The 14,773-nt window shown below is 34.2% G+C and overlaps 1 pseudogene; it reads left to right on the top strand.

The window, feature by feature from the left end:
* Positions 1-7,636: 7,636 nt before the first annotated feature.
* Positions 7,637-8,580, top strand: LOC146405409 (olfactory receptor 2M3-like; annotated as a pseudogene).
* The last annotated feature ends 6,193 nt before the right edge of the window (positions 8,581-14,773 follow it).

Here is a 14,773-nt window from a genome sequence, read left to right as displayed (position 1 = left end):
TTCTGTCTACAGAATTGAAAAAAAATGTGAAGAATGATGCATGTATGTTGGAATCTGAATAATAAATGTGATTTAGAAAGGTAAAGGATTGTGGAAGAAGGAAGATACTGCAAATAAAAGAAACCCCAGAAAAGAGACTCAAGCTGAGATATATGTCTTGTAACTTTGGGATCCATAAGTAAAAATGCAGAGTTCGTATTGAAAGATTGAAAACAGATGGCTTGACACAGAGGTTTAAATTACTTTCTACAATACTGCAAACACAGGGTCAACAAGATGAAATTTTGTTCTAAAAAAAAAAAAAAAAGAGTGATTGTATGAATTTGGGAAGGGGAGTACACAATCCACTAGTGCTATGGGAAGAACCCAAAGTAGTGTGATGGATGGCTATTAGTTTAAATCATAATATCAGGAGGTACAAATGCAAGTACTTTCTTTTTCAGAAGCACTAATGAGCTTTTAAAAAATGAATTAGCAATCATTTTTCTGAGAAGTTTCTATCAGGAGACAAGGATTTTTTTGGATGCAATTTTATTTATAGTGTGGTGCTTACTCTGTCTGGGTTTGCAAGTGGCAGTGTCTAGAGCAGACAGTTGGGCTCAATGACCCCAAGTTGCATTTAACCAACACCCCCATGCTTCATTTTTCTCTCACTTATTCCTTATTCTTCTCAGTTTCTCTCCAACTTCAGGACTGTTTCCTTCATCATTCACTGTTTTTCCATATTTTGTTGTCATGCATTGTGTTTACTCAGCCAACATGACTTTCTTCCTCTCTTCTGCTCACTCCATTTCCTTTAATTTCCCTTCCAAACATTAAGTACAAGGATAAATAAAATAAATAAATAGACAAATTAGCTATTTAGCCTCAATTTTGTTGTATGTTTTTAAAGGTGTTGATGGTAAACAATAGCTCATTATTCCATACCTAAGACAATTTGATGGGAAGTCATGATATTAATAAGCTTGAGGAAATTTTTATACAAAATATATATAGTGAAATAAGTTACATTATGTTTTTTCAATGAATATATTTAACATTATCCTCTCTCTCTCTCCCTCTCCCTCTCTCTCACTCTCTCAAAGAAGTGTGATGGATGCCTATTAGTTTAATCCATAATATCAGGAGGTGACACACATACACATACATCACAACTGACTAGGGCTTTGCTTAACGAAGTTTCATTTGGAGGAGTCTGAGTTGACTGTTTTTAGAAATAAGTGCCGTTACAACCACAAGATATTTTTCACTCAAGTTTCCTGTGGTAGGGCAGTAAGGAGAGTTTGTGGCACTATTTTTGACAAAAAGCGAGGTTATATAATACAACATAATAACATGATATTCCTATATCCTTCTATGAATATTGTATTAAAGTATAGCTTGAAACACTAGGAAACCATGGAAAAATTATAAGACAATACAGGTTTCACCTCTCTGATTATTAACTTTAATTTTTTTTGCTATATTGAGAAATAATTCAAAACTACATATCTAACTGTTCAAAAGTCTGAGAGTAATAGGGACTAAGAATCCTTGATTCATTTGACTGTCCCACACTGCTTTTCTTTATGAGGATTCTAATACAGACAAGAGAAAACAGGTTTTTACTTATGGGTACAGACTGAGAGTATTAAAATACAACAGGGGAGTTCTCATTGTGGGTCAGTGGGTTAAGAACTCCACATAGTGTCTGTGAGGCTGCAGGTTCCATCCATGGCCTCACTTGGGCTGTTGCATAGGCCACAGATGCATTTGGGATCATGCATTGCTGTGGCTGTGGTGTAAGCTTGAAACTGCAACTCCAATTGGACCTCTAGCCTGGGAAATTCCATATGCCACAGCTGTGCTGTAAAAGAAAAAAAAGTCAAATAAGACCTAATCATAGAGTCAGGTCTTGTCACTTGTTAATAACTGGGACAAGGGCAGCACAGGTTGAATGATTACAGCAATCCCTTAAGCAATCTCTCCTTTATCAACTACTGCAAAAAATCTGATTTGGAGGCCAGGACATAGAGTGAACTATAGGATAGCAGAAACATTTCAGTTTTTCAGATGATTCCAACCACATGGCTTGGACTGAGGCTTAATAGCACTCTATGGCCCTGATTAGAAAGATAGGTAAAGGAGAAGTTGAGTTCCCGTCGTGGCGCAGTGGTTAACGAATCCGACTAGGAACCATCAGGTTGCAGGTTTGATCCCTGCCCTTGCTCAGTGGGTTAACGAGCCGGCGTTGCTGTGAGCTGTGGTGTAGGTCGCAGACGCAGCTCGGATCCCGTGTTGCTGTGGCTCTGGCGTAGGCCAGAGTCTACAGTTCCAATAGGACCCCTAGCCTGGGAACCTCCATATGCTGCAGGAGTGGCCCAAGAAATGGCAAAAAAAAAAGTTGAATACAGGTAAAGAAATATCTGATCCATTGAGCTCCTTTGGCTACTGCATAGCTCTCTTGGCACTTAATCTATTCATTTAAAAACTATTTAATTCTATAATTTGGTCTGACTTGAAAGAGTAATCAATCACATATTTTTCTATAACAAGAATGAAGTATGGTGCTTAGAATCTTAATTTATGGAAAAGAAAAAAAAATGGAAAAAATAAAAACCAGGAGGTGACCTGATGTATGTTAATTCCTTATTCATTTTTACATAGCATTTACATTTCAAAACAGAGTTTTGAAAAAAAAAACTTTATGCATCTATGTATCCAAGCATAAAGATATGAGAGAAATCAAAATAGAAAATACAGAGTTTTTCTATGGGCAGTAAATACACTGACTCAAGTGGGATACATTGATTTATTTCCAGGCTATGTATTTCAATCCCCGAACTTGCAAAAATCATGGATATTTTTCAATTTTAATTATTGTCTTAAGATTTTTGGGTTTTGGGGTGATGGCACAGAATGTAGTCTATCACAAGGATGAATGACACAAGAAGCTTTAGAAAGTTTTAAATAGCAATTGCATGTAGAAAGAGTGAGAAAGTAAAAATTCCTGAAATAAGTTCTGTGGCATGTGTTACAGTTATCCACACAATAAGGAATGAGTTTTAGATAAGTGTTACAAATATGAGAAGCATATTTCTAAGATAAAGAATGAAATCAGAATGAGAATATGGTAACCATCTGAGTTAGAATTGTTGAACTGTCAGATTCACAGAATAGATGAACAAAATTCAAATTAAGTTTGGAATGATACAATGGTGAAAGAGATAAGATGTGCTTTTTTATATTTTTAATTTTTTTATTTTTTATTTATTTATTTTTTTTGGTCTTTGTTTTTTGCCTTCTCTAGGGCCACTCCTGCGGCATATGGAGATTCCCAGGCTAGGGGTCCTATTGGAGCTGTAGACTCCGGCCTACGCCAGAGCCACAGCAACACCAGATCCGAGCCGCATCTGCTGCCTACACCACAGCTCATGGCAAATCCAGATACTTAACCCACTGAGAAAGGCCAGGGACTGAACCTGCAACCTCACGGTTCCTAGTCGGATTCGTTAACCACTGTGCCATGACAGGAACTCTAAGATATGCTTAAAATTTGTTCACAGGGTAGCTGGGAAAACATTTAAAATAAATTATTACACAGTTATGTGTTAAGTACAAATAAAGTTTTTGTTTAAATCTTAATAGAGAAGCTTCTGGTTATTGAGAATACATACAAAATAATTTTAATGAATAATTATGGTAAGAAATAGTTAGCTGATAGGCAAGTATTAGAGTGAAAACATAGATAAATACCAGTGGATGAAGAAAAGTCTCAGTTCAAATATATTAATGTAAATGTAGTCTTGCATCAAATATTCCCTACATGTTGGCTTAGGGTTCTTTGAAGAATGGATGAAAATGAAAAATATAGCTTTGAGATGGAAATTGAGTCAACGACTTCTGCTGAAAAAGCTGCATACTTGAGCCTTCTTTCCTTTTCTATCACCACAAGAAGAACAATCAGAAAGGACACATTTATTAGGAACAAATATATACAAAGATATGTTGGAATTATATTGATTAGACTGATTAGGGTTTGTTAAGGCTTCTAGTGTACTGTAAGTAGCTAAGGAAATTCATTTCTCTTTTTTTTTTATTCCTTTTGCAACTTGTCCTCTCCAGATCAGCAATTCTTTTCCATAGACACATCAAAAAAGTATTGTTAATCATCCATGCTGGCACAGAACTCAGAACTCCAAAAACAGCATTTTCAGAAGAGGTCCAGAGCATAAAGAAAAAACATTTGGAAAAAAGAAAAAGAAAAAACCTACCATTTTAAAACTACTAAAAAAATTCTAATATAGGTGGCTTCATTCCCCAATTATCTATAGAATATGACACATTAAATTTCTGCTTTTATGAAATTTATATTCTAATGAGGAGAGACAAATAAAAACAAATAAGTTAATATAGTCTTGGCAGAAATACTAAAGAGAAGGGGGATAAAAGAAAAAAGAAAACAAGGCAATGTAATTAATGAAATTAGAGAGAGGACATAAATCTTTATTAGTTGGAAAGCATTTGAGCAATAGTTTAAAAGTGGTGAAGGACTTAGTCTAAGGAATAGACGATTGTCAGAAGGAACAGCCAGTATAAACACACAGATTAGGAATCTGTTCCAGAGACAAGGACGTCAATGTGGCTAGGAATGAGCTGAGTCAATGAGTGAGCTACAGAGGATGAGGATAGACGTGTGATTGGTTCTATTTTTATAATCACAAAAGAGAACATACTGTGTGATTTATGTCTGCTCAAAAACAGGTAAAACATAAGCCTACAAGATAGATATTAAACTATAGGTTGTGTCTGGAGGGTTACTGATTGTACTCTTCTGTGAGGAAATCCTATGGAAACATGGTCATCACATGACCTGCATTGTCATTACATAGGTTTAGGCATGTATAAAATATTATCTGTGGTACGTTTAAAATAAATTCATTCCACACATAAATATATTTCACTTTTGTAAGTATATAAAAATATAAGAGCACAATATTTCCATATAATATATAACAATCCATAATAAAATCAAAAAGCACATTTACTTATTATAGATTTAAAGCAAATATGTATGCAGCAATATATATGCCAGAGACATTTATTTCATTGTTTTCTATAAAATATTTTCTATAAATTGTTCACATATAAACATATGGTATGGAGGTCCCTGATAGCCTAGAAGTTAAAGATTTGATGTTGTCACTGCTGTGGTTCAAGTTCAATCCTGAGCACACGAACTTCCATATGCCATGGCTGCAGGCACTAAAAAAAAATAAATAAATAAAAAAAAATAAATAAATAAAATTTGTGTCAGGCCATATTTTTATTAATATTTAGTAGCATGTAATCTCTTAATCATATATATATATATGTGTGTGTTTGTGTGTGTATGTATACAAACACATGTGTACATGCTGTGTCCTGTGCTGCAGGGCAATGGCAGATCCTGAAAGAGGAACAGTGTGGTGTAATAAAACACTCAAGGGTCTTTAGCAGTTAAAATTTGGGGCCAGGTGGCACTCTCTTTCTTAGAACAAAGGCCCCTAGCATTTAGTCCACATTACTATTATTAGAGAAGGTAACCTATTTAGGTTAGTGGCCAGTAATATGCACAGGCGGTTTCAAGGTTACCTCCTCATGAGATTAAAGAAAGTTACTAGTAACAAACCCACTGGTGCACACATCTAGGACATAATGCACCTGTTTGCACAACAACACAGTGATTGTATATGTTCTTTGTTTTATCTTAGCAGGAGACTTGTACTTTAGAACATGCATCAGCATGTATGCTTATTTTACTTTTGCCATCATAAGCATTCCTTGGTTTATTGTGCTTTTGCACATATAACAAGTCTGCCTTCTGCAGAGCTCAGCAGTTCAGTGGTCTCCAACACGTACAAACACACACACACACACACACACACACACACACACACACACACACATATCCTATTAGAGAGGTGAATAGACATTGATTGGTTGAAATAGTTTGAGTGCATTGAAAAAAATTCAGTGATCTTAATGGAAATATGTTCCACACTTATTTCTGTGGATTACATGTTCATTACATATTGACTGTTTTTAAATCTAATAATGTAGGGAAATTTTAAGTGTTTTTAGGCTAATATAATTACTTTTGCAAGGCATTAGTACAAACAGGTAAAATAATGCATAATAATGCTGTTTTAAATGCACAAATTTAGTATATTTGGCAGAAACACATAAATTATTTTTTCCAAAGCCAAGACCAAAATGCTAGGTACTCCTCTGAATTATTCCCAGAGGAGGGAAACCTTATGCAAAACAAAGAAAGGAAGACAATGCCTTCAACACTTAAGAGAGCAGCTAAAAAAAAAAAAAAAGAAAGAGAGCAAGAAAGAAAGCTTGAAAAATAAAAAATTGACATGAAAATAGATAATTAAACATATGCTACTCTGTAGCCAAAGAAATTCCCTGAATGAAGTTTGCTAAAGAAAAAGTAGAGGTTAATTTCTATAAACTAGGATAGTCTAAAATAATAGCCTTCTCTTTTCCCTTGTATTGTATTTATTTACTTAAAAAATACTTATATTGTGCAAACTATATCCTCAGTAATGTCCATACATTACAATGTGATCTTATTAGCCTCAATATAGGTAATAAAATATATTAAAAAATTACAGAGTAGAAAATAATGCTTAGAGAAATTAATTGTCAAAATTTGCTCAGCTAAATTAATCTGTTCCAGGTGTTTGAAGTAAGGTTTTGCATGCTCATCTAGTCTATATCTGAGAGAAAAAAAAAAAAAATCCTATACCAGAATATCTCATGGACACAGCATATTTTAATAGATGGAGTGAGGACTGTGTATATTGATGAACAACTACTTTTACTACAATTCACCATTATTAGCAATAGACCTAATTTAAAGGAATTCTTCATGATCAATGTCTTCTCTTTAGTGGTAATTTGATTAATTCAATCTAATCTCATTTCTACCAGTACCTGCTTCCTTCCAAACTTTTACAGAATTAATATTATTGGTATCATAGTATGATCTGGTAAGTTCCACAGGGAGAAAAAAAGAATAGAAAATCTCATTCACTCCTCAGCAATTCATCAGCAATTCATTCACAGGACTTAATGTATTTCTCAGGGATAATTTATACCACATATGTCATCTGACTGATTGCCAAAACTATATTTATGCTTCTTGAGCACATTCCTATGTTAGAAAGATGAAACTAATTAGGAATGTTAGTATATGCTTTATACAAATTACTCAGGCTAAAAATAAGCTTTAATATCTCTGCTCTACAAATAAAAACTGATGCCCAGAGAAATAATTTTTCCATATGCTGACTTTGCAGTAGATGTGGTGATTTAGGCTTGAAATCATTGCTATTTCCATAAATGTAATTGCAATCATTTCTCACATATTGAATTCTCCACAGTGAATATAGGAAAAGTATTTCTCTGGGCATCATGTTTTATTTGTAGAGCAGAGATATTAAAGCTTATTTTTAGCCTGAGTAATTTGTATAAAGCATATACTAACATTCCTAATTAGCTTCATTGTACTCAGTGTGTTTTAGGCTTAAAATTGTTGATATTTCCATAATGCCATAGCAGTCATCTCTCACATATTGAATTCTCCACAGTGAATATATTTATCATGGCATGGGAGAATCAGTTTCAACTCTGAATTCATCCTGCTGGGAATATTTGATCACAGCCCCACACACATCTTCCTCTTCTGTCTGGTCTTGGGCATCTTCACAGTGGCCTTCATGGGAAACACTGTTATGGTTCTCCTCATCTACCTGGACACCCAGCTCCACATCCCCATGTACTTGTTCCTCAGCCAACTCTCCCTCATGGACCTCATGCTTATCTGCACCACTGTATCCAAGATGGCTTTCAACTACTTGTCTGGAAGGAAGTCCATTTCTTTGGCTGGCTATGGAACCCAGATATTCTTATATGTGTCTGCGCTTGGAGCTGAATATTTCCTATTGTTCACAGTGGCCTATGGCTTGTACATTGCCATTTGCCAACTATTACAGTACTCTGTTCTCATGAGACCGAAGATCTGTTGTCTCATGGCTGTTCCCTCCTGGATCATTGGCCTTCTTGATGGTGTAATTATTATTGCCATTCCATTGTATTTTCCATATTGTGGTGCTTGGGAAATAAACCATTTTTTTTCTATAATATCTCTGCCCTTCTCAACTTTCATGCACTAACACATTGCTCTTTGTAAGGTTAATATTTATTTGCTGCGTAATTATGCTTATTTTCCCTGTAGCAGTCATCATTGCATCCTCTGCTTTTGTTATTTTTTCTGTCACTTGCATGTGATCTGGAAAGTGTCACAGCAAACTTTTCCAATCATTCCTCCCACCTCTTTGTTGTTGGGATCTACTATGTGGCTGCCATATTCATATATATGTGGCCTGTTTCTGATCCTCCCCTCACCCAAGATAATACGGTATCATCCTTCTACACTATCCTTACTCCCATGCTGGATCTCCTCATTTATAGTCTCCACAACAAGGGGTCAGAGGATTTATGAAGGCATTAAGGAAGGGAAAATCTGGAGAGCAAATTGCCGAATAAAATTTTTTCCCTTCATTTATCCCTTATGCTAAAACTTATTTATTTAACCAATTGAGTTTAGCACCCAATACTTATCCATTTTTATAGCAAAAGATTTTGGGAGTTTCCATTGTGGCTGAGTGGTAATGAACCTGACATAAGGATCCAGGTTCAATCCCTGGCCTTACTCAGTAGGTTAAGTACCCAGCTTTTCTGTGAGCTGTGGTGTAAGTTGCAGATGTGGCTTGGATTTGGTTTGCTGAGGTTCTGATTGTAGGCCATCAGCTGTAACTCTGATTCGACTCCTAGCCTGGGAACTTCCAAAAAATTGATATGCTGCCCATGTGGCCTTAAAAAACAAAAAACCCAAAAATTACAGAGTAGGGGTACAAGTCCTTCTTTTATATTTGCTAGAATTTTACTTTGAAGCCATGTGATCCTGAACTTTTATTTGTAGGGAGTATGTTTATTATATATTCAATTTCATTTCTACTGATTGATCTGTTCAGTAGATATATTTCTTCTTGATTCAATTTTGGCAGGCTGTTAAACTCTAGAAAGTTTCCATTTCTTCTAGGTTGTCAAATTCATTGGCATATAATTTTTAACAGTATTCTCTTATGGTGTTTTGTATTTCTACAGTATCCTTTGTGATTTCTCCATTTTCATGTCTTGTTTAGTTTATTTGAGTTATTTCTCTCCTCTTCTAGTGAGTGTAGCTAAAGTTTTGTCAATTTTGTTTACCTTTTCAAAGAGAAACCTCTTGGTTTTATTGATTTTTTTCTATTGTTTTTTGAATCTCTCTTTTATTGATTTCCTTTCTGATCTTTATGATTTCCTTCCTTCTACTGACTTTAGGTTTCATTTGTTCTTCTTTTTCTAATTCATTTAGGTGGTGGGTAAGTCATTGATTTTAGTTTCTCTTCTTTTCTGGAGAAGGAATGTATTGCTAAGAATTTCCATTTGAACACTGCTTTTGTGGCATCACATAAAGTCTGAATGGTTGTATCTTCATTATCATTTGTCTCAAGGTATTTTTTAATTTCCTTCTTGATTTCCTCATTTACCCATATTGTTTTGTCTCCATGTAGTTAGTTTTTTTCTCATTTCTTTCCCTGTGGTTGATTTCTAGTTTCATGCCATTGTGTTCAGAGAAGATACTTGAAATAATTTCTGTATTCTTAAATTTGTTTAGGTTAGCTTTGTGCCCCAGGATGTGATCAATCCTTGAGAATATTCCACATGTACTTGACAAGCATGTATATTCTGATTTTTTGGATGTAATGTCCTGAAAATATTGATTAAGTCTATGTTTTCTATTGCTTCATTTAGGATCTCTGTTGCCTTATTGGTTTTCTGTCTAGAGGATCTGTCCATTGATGTGAGTGAGGTGTTAAAATCTCCTACTGTGATTGTTTTCCACAATCACAATATCAATTTCTCCTATTTTGTTTCTTAGTATTTGTTGTGGATATCTGGGTGATCTGAGAGTAGGGGCATATGTATTGATGATTGTAATATCCTCTTCTTGAGTGAATCCTTTTACCATTAAATAGTATTCTTCTTTGTCTTTCTTTATGCCTTCATTTTATAGTCCATTTTGTATGATGAGAGTATTGCAACTCCTGCTTTCCTGTCTTGTACATTGGCATGAAATACCTTTTCCCATCCCCTTACTTTCACTCTATAAGTGTCTTTTCCCTAAGGTGAGTCTCTTGTACACAGCAGATTGTAGGTTTTAAAAACGTGGAAGAAGAAAGAACACTCCCAAAGATATTCTCTGATGCTACAATCACCCTAATCCCAAACCACACAAAGATACCACCAAAAAAGAAAACTATAGGCCAATATCTCTGATGAATATAGACTCAAAAATTCTCACCAAAATTTTAGCAAACCAAATACAACAACATATAAAAGAGATCATACCTCATGACCAGGTATGATTCATCCCAGTTTCACAAGGATGGTTCAACATATGCAAATCAATCATTGTCATACAATACATTAACAAAGAAAAGTCAAAAATCAAATGACCATCTCATAGATGCAGAAAAAGCATTTGACAAAGTCACACATCCAAACACGATCAAAACTCTTACCAAAGTGAGTATTGAGGGAATATACCTTAATATAATAGAAGCCATTTATGGCAAACCCACAGCAAATATAATAATGGAGAAAAGCTGAAAGCCTTCCCAATAAAATCTGGAATAAGACTAGGATGCCCACTTTTACCACTGTTATTCAACATAGTACTGAAAGTCCTAGCCACAGCAATCAGGCACACAAACAAAACAAATGGTATCCACATTGGATAAGAGGAAGAAATGTCACTTTATGCAGATGACATGATACCATATATAGAAAACCCTAAGGACTCAACCCTAAAACTCCTTGAACTGATCAACCAACTCAGCAAAGTAGAAGGATATAAGATTAACATTCAGAAATTAGTTGCATTTCTGTATACTAACAATGAAATATTAGAAATGGAATGCAAAAATACAATACATTTTAAAATTGCACCCCAAAAAATCAAATACCTGGGAATACACCTGACCAAGGAAGTGGAAGTCTTATCTTCTGAGAACTATAAAACTTTAACCAAGGATATTCAATAGGATGCAAAGAAAAGGGAAAGATATTCCATGCTCCTGGTTTGGAAAAATTAAAACTGTAAAAATGGCCACACTACCCAAAGCAATCTACAGATTCGATGCAATCTGTATCAAGTTACCCATGACATTTTTTTGCAGAACTAGAACAAACAATCCAAAAATTTATATGGAACCACAAAAGACTCAGAATTGCCAGAGCACTTCTGAAGAACAAAAATCACGCAGGAGGCATAAATCTCCCAGACTTCAAGCAATATTACAAAGCCATAGTCATCAAGATAGTGTGGTACTGGTACCAAAACTGACATGCAGAACAATGGACTAGAATAGAGAACCAGGAATAAACCCAGGCACCTATGGCCAATTTATCTTTGACAAAGGAAGCAAGAATATAAAATGGGAAAAATAGAGTCTTTTCAGCAAGTGGTGCCAGAAAAACTGGACAGCTGCATGCAAATCAATGAAACTGGAACACACCCTTATAGCATGCACAAAAATGAACTCAAAATGGCTGAAAGACTTAAATATAAGACAAGACACCATCAAACTTCTAGAAGAGAATGTAGGTAAATCATTCTCTGATATAAACCTTACAAATGTTTTCTCAGTTCAGTCTCCTAAAACAAAAGAAATAAAAACAAAAATAAACCAATCGGACCTAATCAAACTGACAAGATTTGCACAGCAAAGGAAAACAAACAAACAAAAAAACAAAAAAGACAACTTACAGAGTGGGAGAATATAGTTTCAAATGATGCAACTGACAAGGGTTTAATCTCTAAAATATACAAACATTTACAACTGAACAGCAAAAAAGTCAACAACCAAATTGAAAAATGGGCAAAAGACTGGAATATGTACTTCTGCAAAGAAGATAGACAGATGGCCAAAAAGCACAAGAAAAGATGCTCAACATCACTAATTATCAGAAAAATGCAAATAAAATTGGTACCACCTCCCACCAGTCAGAATGGCCATCATTAATAAGTCCACAAATAACAAATGCTGGAGGGGGTGTGGAGAAAAATGAACCCTCCTGCATTGTTGGTAGGAATGTATATTGGTACAAACACTATGGAAAACTGTATGGAGATACCTTAGAAAACTGTACATAGAACAACCATGTGACCCAGAAATCCCACTCTTGTGCAGACATCTGGACAATACTTTCTTTGAAAAAGACATATGCAACTGTATGTTCACTGCAGCACTATTCAAAATAGCCAAGACATAGAAAGAGCCTCAATGTCCATCAACACATGATTGAATTAAGATATGTGTGTATATATACACAATGCAATACTACTCAGCCATAAAAAAGATCAAAATAATGCCATTTGCAGAAACATGAATGAAAGACTTTAATACTAAGTGAGGTAAGAAAGAGAAAAACAAATACTGTATTATATCACTTATATCTGGAATCTAATATACACCACAAAGGAAACATTCTACAGAAAAGAAAATCATGGACATAGAGAGTAGACTTGTGGTTGCCAAGGGGGAGGGGAAGGGATTGGGATGGATTGGGAATTTGGAGTTAATAGGTGCAAACTACTGGTTTTAAAATGGATAAGCAAAGAGATCTTGTTTTATATTGCTGGGAACAATATCTAGTCATTTATGATGGACCATGATAATATGAGAGAAACAAATGTATATGTGTATGTGTGCCTGGGTCATCTTGCTGTACAGCAGAAAATTGACAGAATATTGTTAAGCCAGCTTTAATGGAAAAAATAAAAATAATTATAAAATTAAAAAACAAAATAAAATTCGGTTTCAGAAAAAATTTTTAAATAAAAAAATAAAATTTGGTTCAGAAAAAATGTTTCATAGGCAAGCATGTGTTCATACAGTATATTTCTTTTGTTATGGAAAATTCAATATATAACTATGAGTACATATGTGCTGCAAGATAATGTGCACAGTGGTATTTTATTTTATGTAATAACACTTCAGAAATTAGAGGCATTTACACAACAGAATACCACATAATGTCATAATTAAACAGAGCACTGGTAAATGTTCTGTGTTTTTTAACATGTAGTAGTTTTACCTTTGCAAACCAAAACATTCTCTTGAATCTAATTTCATATCTTGGATTCATCTCTTTGTAAAATTTAATGACCAAGTTAATTATATACAAAATTATAGATTTATTTTTAAGATTCTTATGAAATTGAAACACTTAACCCAGAAAGGGCAGAAAGGAATTAGTTTTATTGTTAAGTTTATTGAGACCTATTGGGTAACTGAAACTTTCCCTCTTGTGGATATATAGAATTGGGGACCTCCCAATTATTTTCTCTTTCTATAGACATTAAACTTATGCATGAAAAACTGAAATAGGAAAATGAATCCACAATACATTAATTTTTTTATACTCCAATATCTCAGTCCTTATGTGGATTGGCACATTAAAAAGTTTCAATTTCATAAATAGAAAATTCTAGGTTTTACAGAATATTTTCTAAAAAATCCATGTGTGACATGGCTATAGATATTGCTGTAATAATATTGATATGAAATATAGCAAAATTCTGGAGATTCCTATATATTTATGAGAAAAATCACTATGCCTTAATATGAATACTAAACGCTCATTTAAAATTTCAATGTAATATACTGCATTAGGTTTCCTTTGTTGCATAACAAAAACAAATTTAGGAATTCAAAAAAAATAAGTATTTATTATGTCACAGTATATATGGGTAGAAATTATGGAATTCATAAACTGGGTATTCCGTTTAGGATATCACAAGGTAGAAATCCAGATTCTTGCTGGGGCTGCAGTTTCATCTGAGGCTCAGGATCATCTTACAAGTTCAGGTAGTCATTGAAATAATTAATTTCTTTGCACCTGAATAACTCATAACAGCCTGCTTACTCAAGGCTATGAGAGAGACTGTCTGACCTCAGGAAAGCCAGAAGCCCTCTTTTCAATGTCTACAATGGATAAAGTCAAATCAAATAAGGATAATATCACTTAGAGATTATAAAGTCAATTGCTTTTGGGTTTTAATAACTTCTGCTCAGTCACTTTATTTTGCATTATGAAATAACTTCATTATAGGAGCAACTCTAGTGAACATAAATCATGGGGAAAATTTAGGATCCTGCCTACCACACATGCTGAGATAACTTACCAACTCTTATCTATAAGAGATATTAAAACACAATTTCAAAAACCTTTCTGTCAGTGATGTTAGAAACATCTATACCTTCCTAATAATTACTGAATTATTTCATATTTTAGAAATTATTTTACATACACTGAGGTTGAGGTGTTTGTGGTAAGGGTGAACGTCTAAAATTAGGAATGTACCAGGTTTGAGCCTGATAAAGAATTTAAAATAATCATCTTAAAGAAAACCACTGACATACAGGAAAACATCAAAATGACAAAATAAAATTAGGAAAACAATACATGGACAAAATATTATGTTTTGTTTTTGTTCAACAAAGTCATATAACTTAAACACACAAGAACACACAGAAATTCTGAAGCTAAATTATATAGCAACTGATGAAAACTTAATAGAAAGCTTCTATCACAGATATGACCAAGTAGAAGGAGGAATTACTGAGCT

Source organism: Sus scrofa, chromosome 2, assembly GCF_054392235.1.
Source record: "Sus scrofa isolate SSC_HxYL_T2T_F1_AM1 chromosome 2, Sscrofa_HxYL_maternal_Yorkshire_Landrace_v2.0, whole genome shotgun sequence".
Taxonomy (NCBI): domain Eukaryota; kingdom Metazoa; phylum Chordata; class Mammalia; order Artiodactyla; family Suidae; genus Sus; species Sus scrofa.
The sequence above is the reverse complement of the archived record's forward strand: the minus strand, read 5'-3'. Positions and strand labels throughout refer to the sequence as shown.